Here is a 15,028-nt window from a genome sequence, read left to right as displayed (position 1 = left end):
TTTTGCCCACTCACTGAGCCTGTCTATGTCCTTTTGCAGATTTTTTGTGTCCTCATCACACATTGCTTTTCCTCCCATCTTTGTATCATCAGCAAACTTGGCTACATTACACTCAGTCCCTTCTTCCAAGTCGTTTATATAGATTGTAAATAGTTGGTGTCCCAGCACTGATCCCTGCGGCACCCCACTAGTTACTGGTTGCCAACCAGAGAATGAACCATTTATCCCAACTCTCTGTTTTCTGTTCGTTAACCAATCCTCTATCCATGATAATATATTACCCCCAACCCCATGAACTTTTATCTTGTGCAGTAACCTTTTATGAGGCACCTTGTCAAATGCCTTCTGGAAATCCAAATACACCATATCCACTGGTTCCCCTTTATCCACCCTGTTCGTTACATCTTCAAAGAACTCCAGCAAATTTGTCAAACATGATGTTAGGCTAACTAGTCTATAGTTTCCTGCTTTTTGTCTGCCTCCTTTTTAAAATAGGGGCAATATATAGCTTTCGGGAGTTGCAGCTCCGGTTGATTTTTCTCTCTCTAAACCTGGAGCATAAAGGCCAACTGTAGCGCCTATTTGTTGAAATGCAGAAGCAATAAAAAGAGCATTTCAGCACAGAGAAAATCAAAGACACAAGATAAAATACTGTAATGTAAAATGTATTTTTCCCTGTATATACTTTGCATTTTCACATATCTTGGTGATTTTTCTATATAAGCACATTTCTTGCACCATAATACTATCAAAGCTTAATTGTTTTCATATTTTTTTTACAAGTTTTTATTGCATAATAATCTTGTGAAGCGCCTTGGGATGTTTAAGATGCTATATAAATACAAGTTGTTGTTGTTGTTGTTGTTTTCACTTTAGAAGTTTTTTTAACAATTGCAACAGGGTCACAATTTATTCACATAAAGGAACTTGGAGAAGCTTCTGCAAGAAACAAATTGAAAAGAATGTTACAATAAAATTTAAATATTTACACTGGATTTCACATCTTCTCAAACTCTGCAGCCTGGATGACTCTGTGTTTCACATTAACAAGTTTGAGAGGTTGCAGCCCCTGTTTCATTATTTAAAGGCTTACTCCTCAACTTCTGGATCCACTTCAGTCCCACGATCCTGATCTTTGGCTACCCAGTGCGGAGGGGGAGGACAAGTCGGAGGACCATCTCGTGGGTCTGCTCCTGGGCCTAGCCAAGGTGGCCACCCACAGGTCCAGGTTGGACATGACTCGTGGGGGTGGTCGCTCTGGCTGTCAGTCTCTCTTCCATGACTTTATCCACGCCAGGATGTCTCTGGAGAAGGAGCACGTGATGTTCGCCGGTATGCTTGAGGCCTTCTGCAACCGGTGGGCACGGCAGGGACTGGAGGCTGTGGTGGATAGTGTAAACAGTATTATTTGTTTGAGTTTTCTGTTAATTATGCCCCTTTAAAAAGACAGCACTTTTGTTAGCTTTTTTTTCTGTTCGATGATATATAGTTTTAATTGGTTAACTGACAGGAAACAGAGAGTAGGAATAAACGTGTCTTTTTCGGGGTGGCGGGCAGTGACTAGTGGGGTACCACAGGGATAAGTGCTTGGGCCCCAGCTATTCATAGAAACATAGAAACATAGAAAATAGGTGCAGGAGTAGGCCATTCGGCCCTTCTAGCCTGCACCGCCATTCAATGAGTTCATGGCTGAACATGCAACTTCAGTACCCCATTCCTGCTTTCTCGCCATATCCCTTGATCCCCCTAGTAGTAAGAACTTCATCTAACTCCTTTTTGAATATATTTAGTGAATTGGCCTCAACAACTTTCTGTGGTAGAGAATTCCACAGGTTCACCACTCTCTGGGTGAAGAAGTTTCTCCTCATCTCAGTCCTAAATGGCTTACCCCTTATCCTTAGACTGTGTCCCCTGGTTCTGGACTTCCCCAACATTGGGAACATTCTTCCTGCATCTAACCTGTCTAAACCCGTCAGGATTTTAAACGTTTCTATGAGGTCCCCTCTCATTCTTCTGAACTCCAGTGAATACAAGCCCAGTTGATCCAGTCTTTCTTGATAGGTCAGTCCCACCATCCCGGGAGTCAGTCTGGATTCACAATATATATAAATGATTTGGATGAGGGAACCAAATGTAATATTTCCAAGTTTGCTGATGACACAAAATTAGATGGGATTGTGAGTTGTGAGGAGGTTGCAAAGACTCTGCAAGCCGATTTAGATAGGTTGAGTGAGTGGGCAAACATATGGCAGATGTAGTATAACGTGGATAAATATGAAGTTATCCACTTTTGTAAGAAAAACATAAAGACAAAGTATTATTTAAATGATGATAGCTTGGGAAATGTCAATGTACAAAGGGACCTGGGCTCAGTGCTGGGACCCCAGCTATTTACAATATACATTAATGATTTAGATGAAGGAATTGAATGTAATATCTCCAAGTTTGCAGATGACACTAAGTTGGATGGTGGTGTGAGCTGTGAGGAGGACGCTAAGAGGCTGCAGGGTGACTTGGACAGGTTTGGTGAGTGGGCAAATGCATGGCAGATGCAGTATAATGTGGATAAATGTGAGGTTATCCACTTTGGTGGCAAAAACACAAAGGCAGAATATTATCTAACGGCGGCAGATTAGGAAAAGGGGAGGTGCAACGAGACCTGGGTGTCATGGTACATCAGTCATTGAAAGCTGGCATGCAGGTACAGCAGGCGGTGAAGAAGGCAAATGGTTTGTTGGCCTTAATTGCAAGAGGATTTGAGTACAGGAGCAATGATGTCTTACTACAGTTATACAGGGCCTTGGTGAGACCACACCTGGAGAATTGTGTGCAGTTTTGGTCTCCTTATCTAAGAAAGGATATACTTGCCATTGAGGGAGTGCAGCGAAGATGCACCAGACTGATTCCTGGGATGGCAGGACTGTCGTATGAAGAGAAATTGGATCGACTAGGCCTGTATTCACTAGAGTTTAGAAGAATGAGAGAGGATCTCATGGAAACGTATAAAATTCTGACGGGGTTGGACAGACTGCTTGCGGGGAGGATGTTTCCCCTGATTGGGAAGTCTAGAACGAGGGGTCAGTCTCAGGATACAGGGTAGGAAATTTACAACTGAGATGAGGAGAAATTTCTTCACTCAGAGGGTGGTGAACCTGTGGAATTCTCTACCATAGAAGGCTGTGGAGGCGAAGTCACTTGTTAAGTCCTGACTCTAATGTACTGACTTAGACGAGACACATGCTGAAATCAAGGTCACTCAGGACCTGCACCTTTAATTCCAGTTCTCCAGTGCTGCACTTGCCTGAGACTTCCCTTTATATACCACAGTGAGACAGGTATATAAAGTATCTCCTGCAAGTGCCCCTGATGGTAAGGTATGCTAATTGTTACAGGTCATATCCAGTTACAGTCATGTATAGCATGGTAAGATACAGTTATATATAGTAATGCGAGATACATGACATCACCCTCCCCCAAGGTCTTATTGCCTTTATAGATTCAGTCTCTCAGGTGGTCTGCGCTCTCGCGTGGAGCGTCTTAGTTGTGGTTCAGTTGTTTGCCTTGGTGCCTGTGTTTCGTTCGGTGTGATTGCTGGTATCTCGCCTGGGCTGTCTGTTGAGACTGCCCTTTCCTCAGGTTGTTCCACCTGTCTGTCCACCAGGAGTGGTATGAGTTCCACATTGTAGTCTGCTTCTGGTTCTTCAGTGTTATCAGTGAATCTACTTTTTACTTGGTCTACATGCCTCCGGCAGGTTTGGCCATTGTCCACTTGTACAACCAGTAGCCTGTTTCCCTCTTTGTCTGTTACTGACCCTGCAAGCCATTTGGGACCCCGGCCATAGTTTAGCACAAACACTTTGTCCCCTATCTCATTCCACCTCCCCCTCGAATTTCAGTCATGGTACTCAGTTAGCTTTTGACGCTTAGCCTCAGCAATTTCATGCATGTCTGGGAGGATTGACGAGAGCCTGGTCTTTAAGGTTCGTTTCATCAATAGTTGCACGGGGATAACCTCAGTCAATGAATGCGGACGAGATCTGTATGCCAGCAGCAATCGCGACAGGCGGCTCTGCAGCGTGGGACCTTGGATTCTGAGCATGCCTTGTTTAATGATTTGCACTGCTCGCTCCGCCTGGCCATTGGATGCTGGCTTGAAAGGGGCCGTCTTAACGTGATTTACACCGTGGTCAACGATAAAATCTTCAAATTCTGCGCTGGTGAAGCACGGACCATTATCACTGACCAATATGTCAGGAATGCCATGCATTGCAAACATGGTTCTAAGGCTCTCCACAGTGGTGGAGGTGGTGCTCGAATTTAAAATGGTGCACTCGATCCATTTTGAAAATGCATCAACGACTACGAAGAACATTTTGCCCATGAATGGGCCCGCATAGTCTACATGCACCCGCGACCATGGTTTGGTGGGCCAGGGCCAGGGGCTTAGGGGGGGCCTCCCTGGGGCATTACTGAGTTGGGCACAAATGGTGCACCGACGGACGCAGAGCTTCAAGTCCGCGTCAATGCCAGGCCACCAGACATGAGATCTGGCTATGGCCTTCATAAGGACTATCCCTGGGTGCTCGCGATGGAGCTCCCAGACAAACGCCTCCCTGCCTCGTAAAGGCATAACTACTCGGCTGCCCCACATCAGGCAGTCTGCCTATAGTGAGAGTTAATGCATGCGCCTATGGAAGGGTTTGACCTCCTCAGGACAGGCATCGCGAGCCTCTACCCAGTCACCAGTTAAAACGCATCTTTTAACTAGAGATAACATGGGGTCGCTGCTCATCCAGGCTCTGATTTGGCCAGCCGTCATGGGCGAACCTGTGGATTCAAAGGCATTGATTGCCATGACCATCTCACAGTCCTGTTCGTCAGATCCTTCTGTGGTCGCTAGGGGTAGCCTGCTAAGCGCGTCGGCACAGTTGTCTGTGCCTGGTCTGTGACTTATCGTGTAGTCGTAAGCCACCAGTATGAGTGCCCACCGCTGAATGCGCACCGAGGCATTGCCATTGATTGCCTTGCACTCGGATAGTAGGGACGTGAGTGATTTGTGGTCGGTTTCTAATGCAAACTTGGCCCCGAAAAGATATTGGTGCATTTTTTTGACACCGTGCACGCACGCGAGCGCCTCCTTCTCAACCATACCGTACCCGCACTCTGCCCGCGAAAGTGACCTGGAGGCACAAGCAACGGGTTGTAATTTACCCGCATCATTGACGTGCTGTAAAACGCACACACCCCGTACGCTGATGCATCACACGTAAGGACTAACTTTTTACCTGGGTCAAAAAAGGCTAAAACACTCTTGGAACATAGAAGGTTGCATGCCTTATTGAAGGCGCGTCCTTGGGCATCCCCCCAAAACCAATCGCACCCCTTTCTGAGTAGCACGTGGAGAGGCTCCAGCAGCGTGCTCAAGTTCTGCATAAAGTTTCCAAAGTAATTGAGTAGCCCGAGAAAGGCGCATAGTTCCGAGACATTCCGGGGCCTGGGTGCCAGGCGAATCGCTTCGGTTTTGGATTCGGTTGGGCGGATTCCATCAGCGGCAATCCTTCTGCCCAAATATTCAACCTCAGGCGCAAGAAACAGACACTTGAATTTCTTAACTCTTCGGCCTACCCGATCCAATCGACTTAGTACTTCCTCAAGATTGCGGAGATGAAAGTCGGTGTCCCTGCCCGTGATGAGTATGTCATCTTGAAACACAACCGTCCCCAGGATGTTCTTGAGCACACTTTCCATGTTGCGCTGGAATATAGCAGCTGCCGACCTGATGCCGAATGGGCATCGATTGTACACAAAAAGGCCTCGATGTGTGTTGCTGTTGGTGAGTAGTTTAGACTCTTCGGTCAGTTCTTGCGTCATATACGCAGATGTGAGGTCAAGTTTCGAGAAAAGTTTTCCTCCAGCCAACATGGCAAATAGGTCCTCCGCTCTGGGCAGTGGGTATTGGTCCTGTAGGGAGACTCTGTTTATGGTAGACTTGTAATCCCCACAGATTTGCACGGATCCATCAGGCTTCATGACGGGGACGATGGGGCTTGCCCAGTCGCTGAATTCCACTGGAGAAATTATGCCTTCCCGCAGAAGCCGGTCCAGTTCGTGTTCAATCTTTTCCCTCATCACATAAGGCACAGCTCTAGCCTTGTGATGGACCAGTCTGGCATTCTGTGTGATGTAGATTCTAACTTTAGCCCCTTTGAAGGTGCCCACACCTGGCTGAAAGAGATGTTCAAAACGGCTTAGAACTGTTGAGCAGGAGGTCCGTTCCTCTGACAACATGGCGTGAACATCATCCCATTTCCAATTAATTTCTGCTAGCCAGCATCTCCCCAACAGGCCTGGGAGATCCCCGGGGACAATCCACAGGGAAAGTCAGTGCACCATCCCTTTGTGTGTGACTGAGAGCATGGCGCTGCCAAGGACTGGGACGATTTCTTTAGTATAGGTCCTTAGTTTGGTGTCGATCTTTGTGAGTTTTGGTCTGTTGCTTTTGTGCGGCCACAGCTGTTCAAATTGTTGAACACTCATAAGAGATTGACTGGCCCCCGTGTCCAGTTCCATATTGACGGGTATCCCGTTGAGTAGAACCCTCATCATAATTGGAGGCGTCTTGGTGTAAGAACAGTGGACATTGATCGTGTTAACCCGCTGTACCTCGGCGTCCTGTGCACTGTTCCAACCATCTTCTGGTCCGCTTTACGACCCTTCCGATTCGTATACCAGCCGAGCTGCTGTTTTTCGGCACATGCGAGCCAGATGCCCTGTGTAGTTGCAGTTTCTGCAAACGGCATACTGAAATCGACACACCCTGGTTGAGTGCCTTCCCCCTCATCTCTAACACAGACCGTTTCCATTGTTTCCAAAGGATGAGCTGCGTCTGGCTGATCTCTCTTGAGTTTCTCTCAATCTGTTGTTGACTGCTTGCATTGTGGGTTGATGAGGTGTGATCGGCCGTTCATGTGGCCCTTGATTTTGATGGCTTCTGGCGCCACTGTCTGCTGTTGAAGGCCTGCTCTCCTGCCTTTGTCTGTGTGTGGGGGATGCGGTTGTTTCACAATGTGATCCCCTTTGTTCCGATGCCTCATTGGTTGTCATACCCGAGGTATAGATCAGCCTCGTTTCTTCTTCTCCTGCCAAGAATGTCTGTGCGACCAGTGCTGCTGCCTCTAGAGTCAAGTTCTTAGTCTCTATAAGCTTTCGGAATATGCCTGCGTGGCCTATTCCTTCAATAAAAAAGTCTCTCAGTACTTCTCTCCTTAGTTCATCGGGGAACTCACATGAACTAGCCAGCCTCCGAAATTCCGCCACGAAGTCGGTTATGCTTTGGCCCACACCGTGTCTGTAGTTGTAGAACCAGTGTCTGGCCATGTGTAGGCTGCTCGCTGACTTCAGGTGGTCTCTCACCAGTGTGCTCAACTCCTCAAACGACAAGCTTGCTGGTTTCTTGGGTGCCAGCAGGTCTTTCATTAAAGCGTATGTTTTCGAGCCACAGCTGGTCAAGAGATGGGCTCTTCTCTTGTCTGCCTTATCGTCGCCCAGCCAGCCTTTGGTCACAAAGCTTTGCTGGAGCCTTTCTATAAAGTCATCCCAATTGTCTCCAGCATCGTATTTCTCATCTGAGCTGTTGGTAGCCATTCTGTGGATTCTGTGATCCCGTAACTCATCGCCACTGTTAAGTCCTGACTCTAATGTACTGACTTACACGAGACATATGCTGAAGTCAAGGTCACTCAGGATCTGCACCTTTAATTCCAGCTCTCCAGTGCTGCACATGCCTGAGACCTCCCTTTATATACCACAGTGGGACAGGTATGGAGTGTCTCCTGCAAGTGCACCCCTGGTGGTAAGGTATGTTTATTGTTACAGGTCATATCCAGTTACAGTCATGTATAGCATGGTAAGATACAGTTATATACAGTAATGTGAGATACATGACATCACTGAATATATTTAAGAAGGAGAAGGGGTGCAAAATTCGTGGGAAACCCCCCAGTGTTTGGATGCATTGGAAAGGAAATTTAATTTGGAACTATCTACCAGAAAGTTTGAAATCCTAAAGTACACATGGAAGAAACTACGAACTTTAATCGAATTTGGGATTTTACGAGACAAATTTTGTCTGCGTGGGCCGGGCTGGAGAACTAAAGGATGGCTAACCTACAAAGAAACCAGTTTGAGTATTGAAGCTGTCTGGGTATTGAAACTAAAGCAAATTGTCTGGAGAATTATGGATACTCGAAAATCCTTCTCCACAGGAGACATTAACATAGCAACAATTATCCCAGAGATAGCTAACCATCAGCCTGAATCTGGAAAGCCATTTCAGCATATGCATAACAAACAAAGGCCCATCCAGCCCGCATGAAAAAACCCAAGCACAAACAGATATTGCAAATACCAAGCTAATATTTCCAGCAAGAAACAGATTTAGAAGATCGACACACTGGAGACAAGTTAACATTTTAATGAGCCCGCCAAAATATAACAAAGAAATATCAAGCACGTCAAAATTTAAACAAAGAATCCGGGCTGATTTAGTGCGATGATTAGAACAGCTCCAACAGTATAACTGGGCCCTGTTTTAAAAAAGGGTATGCTATGTAGTTGCTACTGCCTCAGAAGACACTGCTCGGGACGCTTAGCATCAAGAAGGGAGAGAGACCACCGCAGCAGTTGTAACTAACTTCTCCAGCCTCGACGTCCTGAAATCGGAAAAGGTAGGAAGAACATCACCATCGCGGCAGCAACCGACCACAGCCAACGTGGTACCACCAAAACCACCGCGATCGACCAACTTCGAAACAAAACTCCTACAAGGAAGAAATCGAAGAATCGAAAGTTTCCACTCTACAATCTAAGTCCTGACTACCAACAGGTGAAAACATTACCTAAAGAGACTTTAAACCTATTTCTTCCGAAAGAAAACGGGTACTTACCCCATAAGTCCAAAATGCACCCTACCGCATCAGCAGACACCACCCAACTGAAGATTGCGCAGTAAGAAGTCTTCTCCGACGTTCGGGGTACGGCAAGCAGAACCTACAGAATCCAGTGAACCCCGAAATCATGAGCTACCGCCAACTGACCATAAAAGATTGGTAAGCATAGTCCCTGTTTGCCCTGGAGTCTAATCTAGTCAGTGTTAGGTATATTGGGAGGTGGGAGGTGTATTCACTGTAACCCCTTTGAATGTGTGATGTACTGTTCTTTATTAGAGTAATTATAAGTTTGATATTGCATTTTCTTGTCTTTAATAAAATCAAAGTTTTTTTGCAGCAAACCAGTTGTCTCTTGCACTTTATCACATCCCCCAAATAAATCCAGAGTCTAGAACCAAGGGAGTGGGAGCAATTTGAACCGCTCAGAAGGTCAGAGGTGAACCTGACCCCCGAGACCACCCCTTACAAAATGGTGACCATGGCAGGAATCTGGTATAAGGGGTGTGATGCAGAGAATGCTGGTTAGGGAGAAAGAACCAAGATGGAAGAGAGGATTTCCTCCTAAATGTATAAGAAAGTGAAGTCACTAAAGAGTGGGTGCTTGGTCCATTGTGCGCTGAGCATCCGGGAGACGCTGCAGCCCAGTGGACAGCAAGCAAGGACCATAAATAATCAGTAGAAAAGGCAATTTGGTTGGTCTGTCTACAGCAACAGGTCCAACTCCTAGACAAAACCAGTGAGTCACTACAGGCAGAATTATGGGAATGCGCAGAGACATCACAGGAAAGGGCTATGGCAGAAGAAAGGTTATGGGGAGAACTCCGTCAGCTAAAACAGGGAAAAGCCCAGCTAATGGAAAGGTTTAAGAACAGTCAGGACTATTTTCAATGTCAGGTTACCGAGGCTAAAAATAATGAAAAGATACTGCGGGAGGAAAGCACTGGCCTCACCCTTCAAGTAAAAGAGCTGGAGGAGAAATTAAGAGACGTACAGGCAACATATAAAGTAGATAGCACTGACAGGTTTGAGTCAGGAGACCACGGTCCTTGCCAGCAACAAATCAAAAGTTAACCCTTGCTCTGTCCAAGGCAAAAGGCATGGTATGCCTAATAAACCGGGTACGGCCCAGGTAAACCTGGAAGAGAAGGAGGAAACTGTTCAACCACCACCTGTGGCGTCGGTGATGACACCGGTTCAGCAGGCGGGGCCAAGGAGTTGCAGGGTGGACAGGGATAGTGGACCACCACACCTGTGGCGCCGAGTTTCAGTTCGGCTTGGCAGCAGAGAGGAGGGGCAGACGAGCCAGAATAGGAAGGGCCAATGTGCCCGGTCCGGCAACAAAAGTTTGGCCCGCCCACCGGTGCTGGGGGTCTGGGCCCCTGGAAAGTCAGTTTGTGGTATTCCACACTACCCAACAGCTTAGGGCTATGATAAGTTACCTGGGAAAGCTCACTCCAAAGGGAGACCCCCTCGGTTCACTTTATGGAAGTGGAACAGGCTGGGGATATTAACGGGTGCAATGATACCGAGATAGCAAAGATACTCCTCCTCTCACTGGACGGTGAGCTGTACCAGTCCCTCTCTGCCGAGAGCAAAAGGGGGCAGAGGACATGTGCCACTGTCCAGGAAGACATTCTAGAAGCCATGGGCTGTAATGACGGGAGTCGCTTCTCCAGAGTAGAGAAAACAGTGCAGCTCACAGGGGAAACCCCACAGGCTTTCGCAGACAGACTGTGGCCTGTGTACCAGAGCACCTGTGGAGGGGACCTCAACCGAAATCACCTAAGCCAGGACGAGAGAGCCCACTGGCTCCGAAGCTTGGTGGCAAACAGTTTATCACGTATAAGAACAAAGGCTGAGGCCTGGCTTGACTCAAGAGATCCCCAGGCCACCGAACAGGGAGTGGTCAGGCAACTGACCCTAGCCTACCAGAATGGCAGGGGGACAGAAGAGCACCCACCCAAGGAAAAGGTGCACGAAATCAGACCTAGTCAGGACAAGAGGGAATGGCGCCACGAAGGGGGAAACCCCTCCGATACAAAACGTACCTGTTTTGGGTGTGGAAAGAGTGGGCACTGGAGAAAGGATTGTAGAAACTCATGGAAGAGTAGCGCAGGGAAGAGTTCTCCAGCCCCTGCCCAAAAGACCGAGACCGAGAAGCCAGTCCCTCCCCACACGTTTGATACCTTCCTGACTGCACTCCGAACAATGCTAGATGGCCCTGGGAGGGTAGCCACCGCCACCGGTACCGAAATCCCATCTGCCCCATCCCAGCCAAAACAGTGACTAGGACAGGCACAGCCTGTTCACCTGTGTTCCCTCGAGTATGATGTGTGGGGGAGACCGACTATTCTGATGGAAGTGGAAAGGGTGAAAGGGACTTATCTGCTGGATACCGGTGCCTCAAGCACCCTCGTCTATGCAGCTAACCCCGCCGCCTCACCTCTGTCTAGCGGCATTGACCCCGGACCTAAAAACGGTTCAGACCCAAGACCCCGTCCTCAAAACTGTCCTGAACACACTAGCAAAAGGGGAATGGGTAGATGGCCTGTACGGAACCACAGCGATTGCCATTAAAGAAGGCATGCTGTTCAGGGGGGAGCAATGGGTAGTGCCGCAACAACACCAGAGAGAATTCCTCCAGCTGGCCCTCGAGGATCCAGGAGCAGGACACCCCGGACCTGAGACCACTTGGCAATGAGTGGAACAGGCAGGGTGGTGGCCAGGACTCAGGGAAGATGTCCGCGAGTTCTGTGCTAGCTGTCTGGTATGCGCGGCCAACAACCCCGACCCCGAGAAAAGAAAAGTGTCTATGGGACATATCAGGAGGGGAGAGGGACCCTGGCAGTCAATCCAAATCGACTTCATCGGGCCCCTACCCACCACCCAGGGAGGCTAAAGTACTGCCTAGTTTTGGTGGATGTATTCACCAAATGGGTGGAAGCCTTCCCATGCCAAACAGCCACTGCCCTGGGAACAGCTAGGATCCTGGTCAGGGAAGTGTTCTCCCGATGGGGACTACCACAATACGTGGAGTCTGACCAAGGGAGTCACTTCACCGGGCAGGTGATGCAGGAGACCCTTAAGGTGCTCGGCATCAAAGGGAAATGGCATGTCACCCACAACCCGCAGTCATCCGGGCCTGTGGAGCGCTTAACCGCACTATCAAAGAAAGGCTGCGTAAAGAGACAGGGGACTCACCCAAGAGGTGGGTAGAGGTCCGATCACTGATCCTCATGGGGATCCGGGCCAGCCAGTCAAACAGCACGGGGTACTCCCCGTACAAGCTCATGACCGGCAGAGCCATGTGAACCTCCACGCATGTATTAGCCCCGGTACTCACGGAAGGTCAGCTTAGGGAAGCAAGCCGGGACAGCTTTGTCAGGAATCTGTTTGAACACCTTAAACAGATTCACTGGCAGGCTGCTAACAACATGGGAAAACAGCATCGGAGCAACCGACTGCTGTTAGAACCCCGCAAACACCACGAATGGGAGATAGGGGACCAGGTCATGGTAAGCAACTACGCTTGAGTAGGGATTTTTGAGGCACTGTACATGGGATCATACCACATTGTCGCCAAGGCAAGCTCCATGGTCTATGTCGTGAAAATGCTCCGCCGTACAAAGTGGTTCCACATAAATCAGTGCAAATTTTTCAACCCCCGGGACAGCATCTAAACGTAAGGGACAGCCAAAATCAGTGAACCGTACTAAAGGCAGGGATCCCCAGCCAACAGTCCCCGACTGTGGAAATCCCACAGCGGACGTGGCAGACCCACAGACTGCACCTAGAGGGGCGGTGGACTGTGTTACTGGAGGAGCTATCCCCCCAATCATTTGGGACTCAGATGCACCCCCAGTAGCCGGAACCCTAAGAAGGACTCCCCGCACACCATGGCCAAAGACACCGTGGTCACCAGCGCCTCAATTTAAGTGGTTCAGCCCAGGGAGAGGGACCAGCTGTGAAAGGGTACCTAAAATTGGGGACCAGCCTGCGAGCAGGGACCCCCAGCTAGTAGCCTCGGGCGACGAGGGACCCCCAGAAGAGATAGTGGTGGACCAGCCACCAATTGGGAGTCCCCAGCCCGCAGCCCTCGACCAGGCAGAACCACCATGCGACAAAATGAACCTGGCAGCCAGCCCCAAAGGAGTGGTGTGCTGCAGCACTGGAGGGAACATTCCCCCAATAGTGTGGGACTCAGACCCACCTCCGGTCAGGAAACTCCGGGTCCTGCGGTACAGGCCGACTTACTACCAACCCCACTGGAAACCCAGAGGCCAGAGAAGAAAGGAGAATGACAGGAATTAACCTGATATGAATTTAAGTATGTTTAGTAAGGATCTAGCGTAGTGTAGGATTATCTGTAGGATAGTGACATATGTACTAGTTAGTGGGGTAAGAGAAAGAATCCACCTGTGCAGTTATTTAAAAGAGGCACAGGCCGGGTAACACCCGGAAGTAGGAAGAATCTACCGGTATAGCTATTAAAGCAAGCACCGGTAAGCTAAGAGTAAAATGGCTGTGAGACAAAAGTTAAAAGTAGACATCAGTTCCATAAGGAATTGCATAAGACAGCCGGTCGATTAAGGACTGTATTGTGTCTGAGAAGAAATGAGCCCAAATTAGAACTCGGTCATCTTTGTCAAGCCAGCGAGCTTTTCTCAGGGCTGGACAATCTGTTTTATGTGCCCCTACAGGAAGGAGAACAACATGAGAAGGGTCCTGTTCCTGCTCGCCTTGATAAGGATGAGCATCGGCGGCCGAGGAGACGTGGAAGAATCCCTCATTTATGGGTGCTCGGGAGAAAGAGCACCAATCATGACTGCAGGGGGTGACACACTGGGTGTGGAACAGCTCGCCGTTTACGCCCATGAGAGAAGGTGGCCAGGATGGCTGGGATCTAACGCCACCCGCTACTCCAGCCAGGAAGGATTTACCTATGGGGAGGCGTCCGTTCCATGCCCCAGGATACGGGTCGTTGCTGCGTGGGTCAGTGTTACGGAGGAAAAACGGGTATGTTTGACTTGTAAAGGAAAGATTCCCCTGGGTAGATGGTGGTGGCTCAGAAAGCTGAGCAAGGACATGGGAGACCAGGAATCTGACTGGGAAGGACTCGGTAATAACACGTACAGTACCATCACGGGGACACGGGGAGGAGTGAAGGTGTGTTGGAACAAGTGGTGGGAGTCTGAACAGGGAATTTACGTTTGCATGTGGGGGTCAGAGGAGATCTGTCCCGCAGGCATATCAATCGCCTTCACCAGGCAATGGCAAGATGAGGGGGAAGGGATGGAGTGGGATTCTAGCCTACATGGGTGCGCGGTCCCACACTCCCCACTCCCAATTACCGCCACTGAACTACGAGCACACATTAAGAAACCCCTGCCCACAACCCTGCCAATACGCACAGTAATAGAAAGGTGTCCTACCACCACCAAGGGACCTAGGAATGAATTAGTATTGGTACCGACAGAAAAGGTGTTATACCAGGGGGTATACTATGCAGTAGCTTCAGTCATTTTAAACCTTACTGAGGTGCAATTACACCCATACAGTAATTCACTAAGTCCGTGCCAGCTCCGCCTAGCCTCTGAAGCCTACCCTATCCCAGTAGATTGCAGGCGTTCTAACCACACCATCATGGGGATAGTATAAAGGATGCCGGTTATGGGTAGGACAGCCCGACCCCCACCAATATACAGGGTGGAGAACATTGGAGTCATTCAAGGAGGTGCACACGTTCGTTTCACAGCAGTCCCACCCTATGTCATAAAGTGGGAGCACGCTATGATGGGTACTGACCTCCACGGGTGCCGGAGCCGGGGGGATGCACACATAATACTGTGTCCCCAGCACTTGAATGCCTATTCTAAATCACAATGTGGGTTTAAAGCTGTTTGCCCACAGCCTATCAGCTGTCCCATGGAGGTAATGGCACAAGAGCATGTTTCTCCACAGGTAGCATACATAGCAGATGGAACATATTGTTTCACCACCAGTGCGCCCCACTACCAGCATGGACACTTCTGGTGTCCGGCGAGTGACAGCAGTTTTTGCTTTAAAACGGAGGCATCAGT

Source organism: Pristiophorus japonicus, chromosome 13 (assembly GCF_044704955.1).
Source record: "Pristiophorus japonicus isolate sPriJap1 chromosome 13, sPriJap1.hap1, whole genome shotgun sequence".
Lineage (NCBI taxonomy): Eukaryota > Metazoa > Chordata > Chondrichthyes > Pristiophoridae > Pristiophorus > Pristiophorus japonicus.
Note: the sequence above shows the minus strand (reverse complement) of the source record.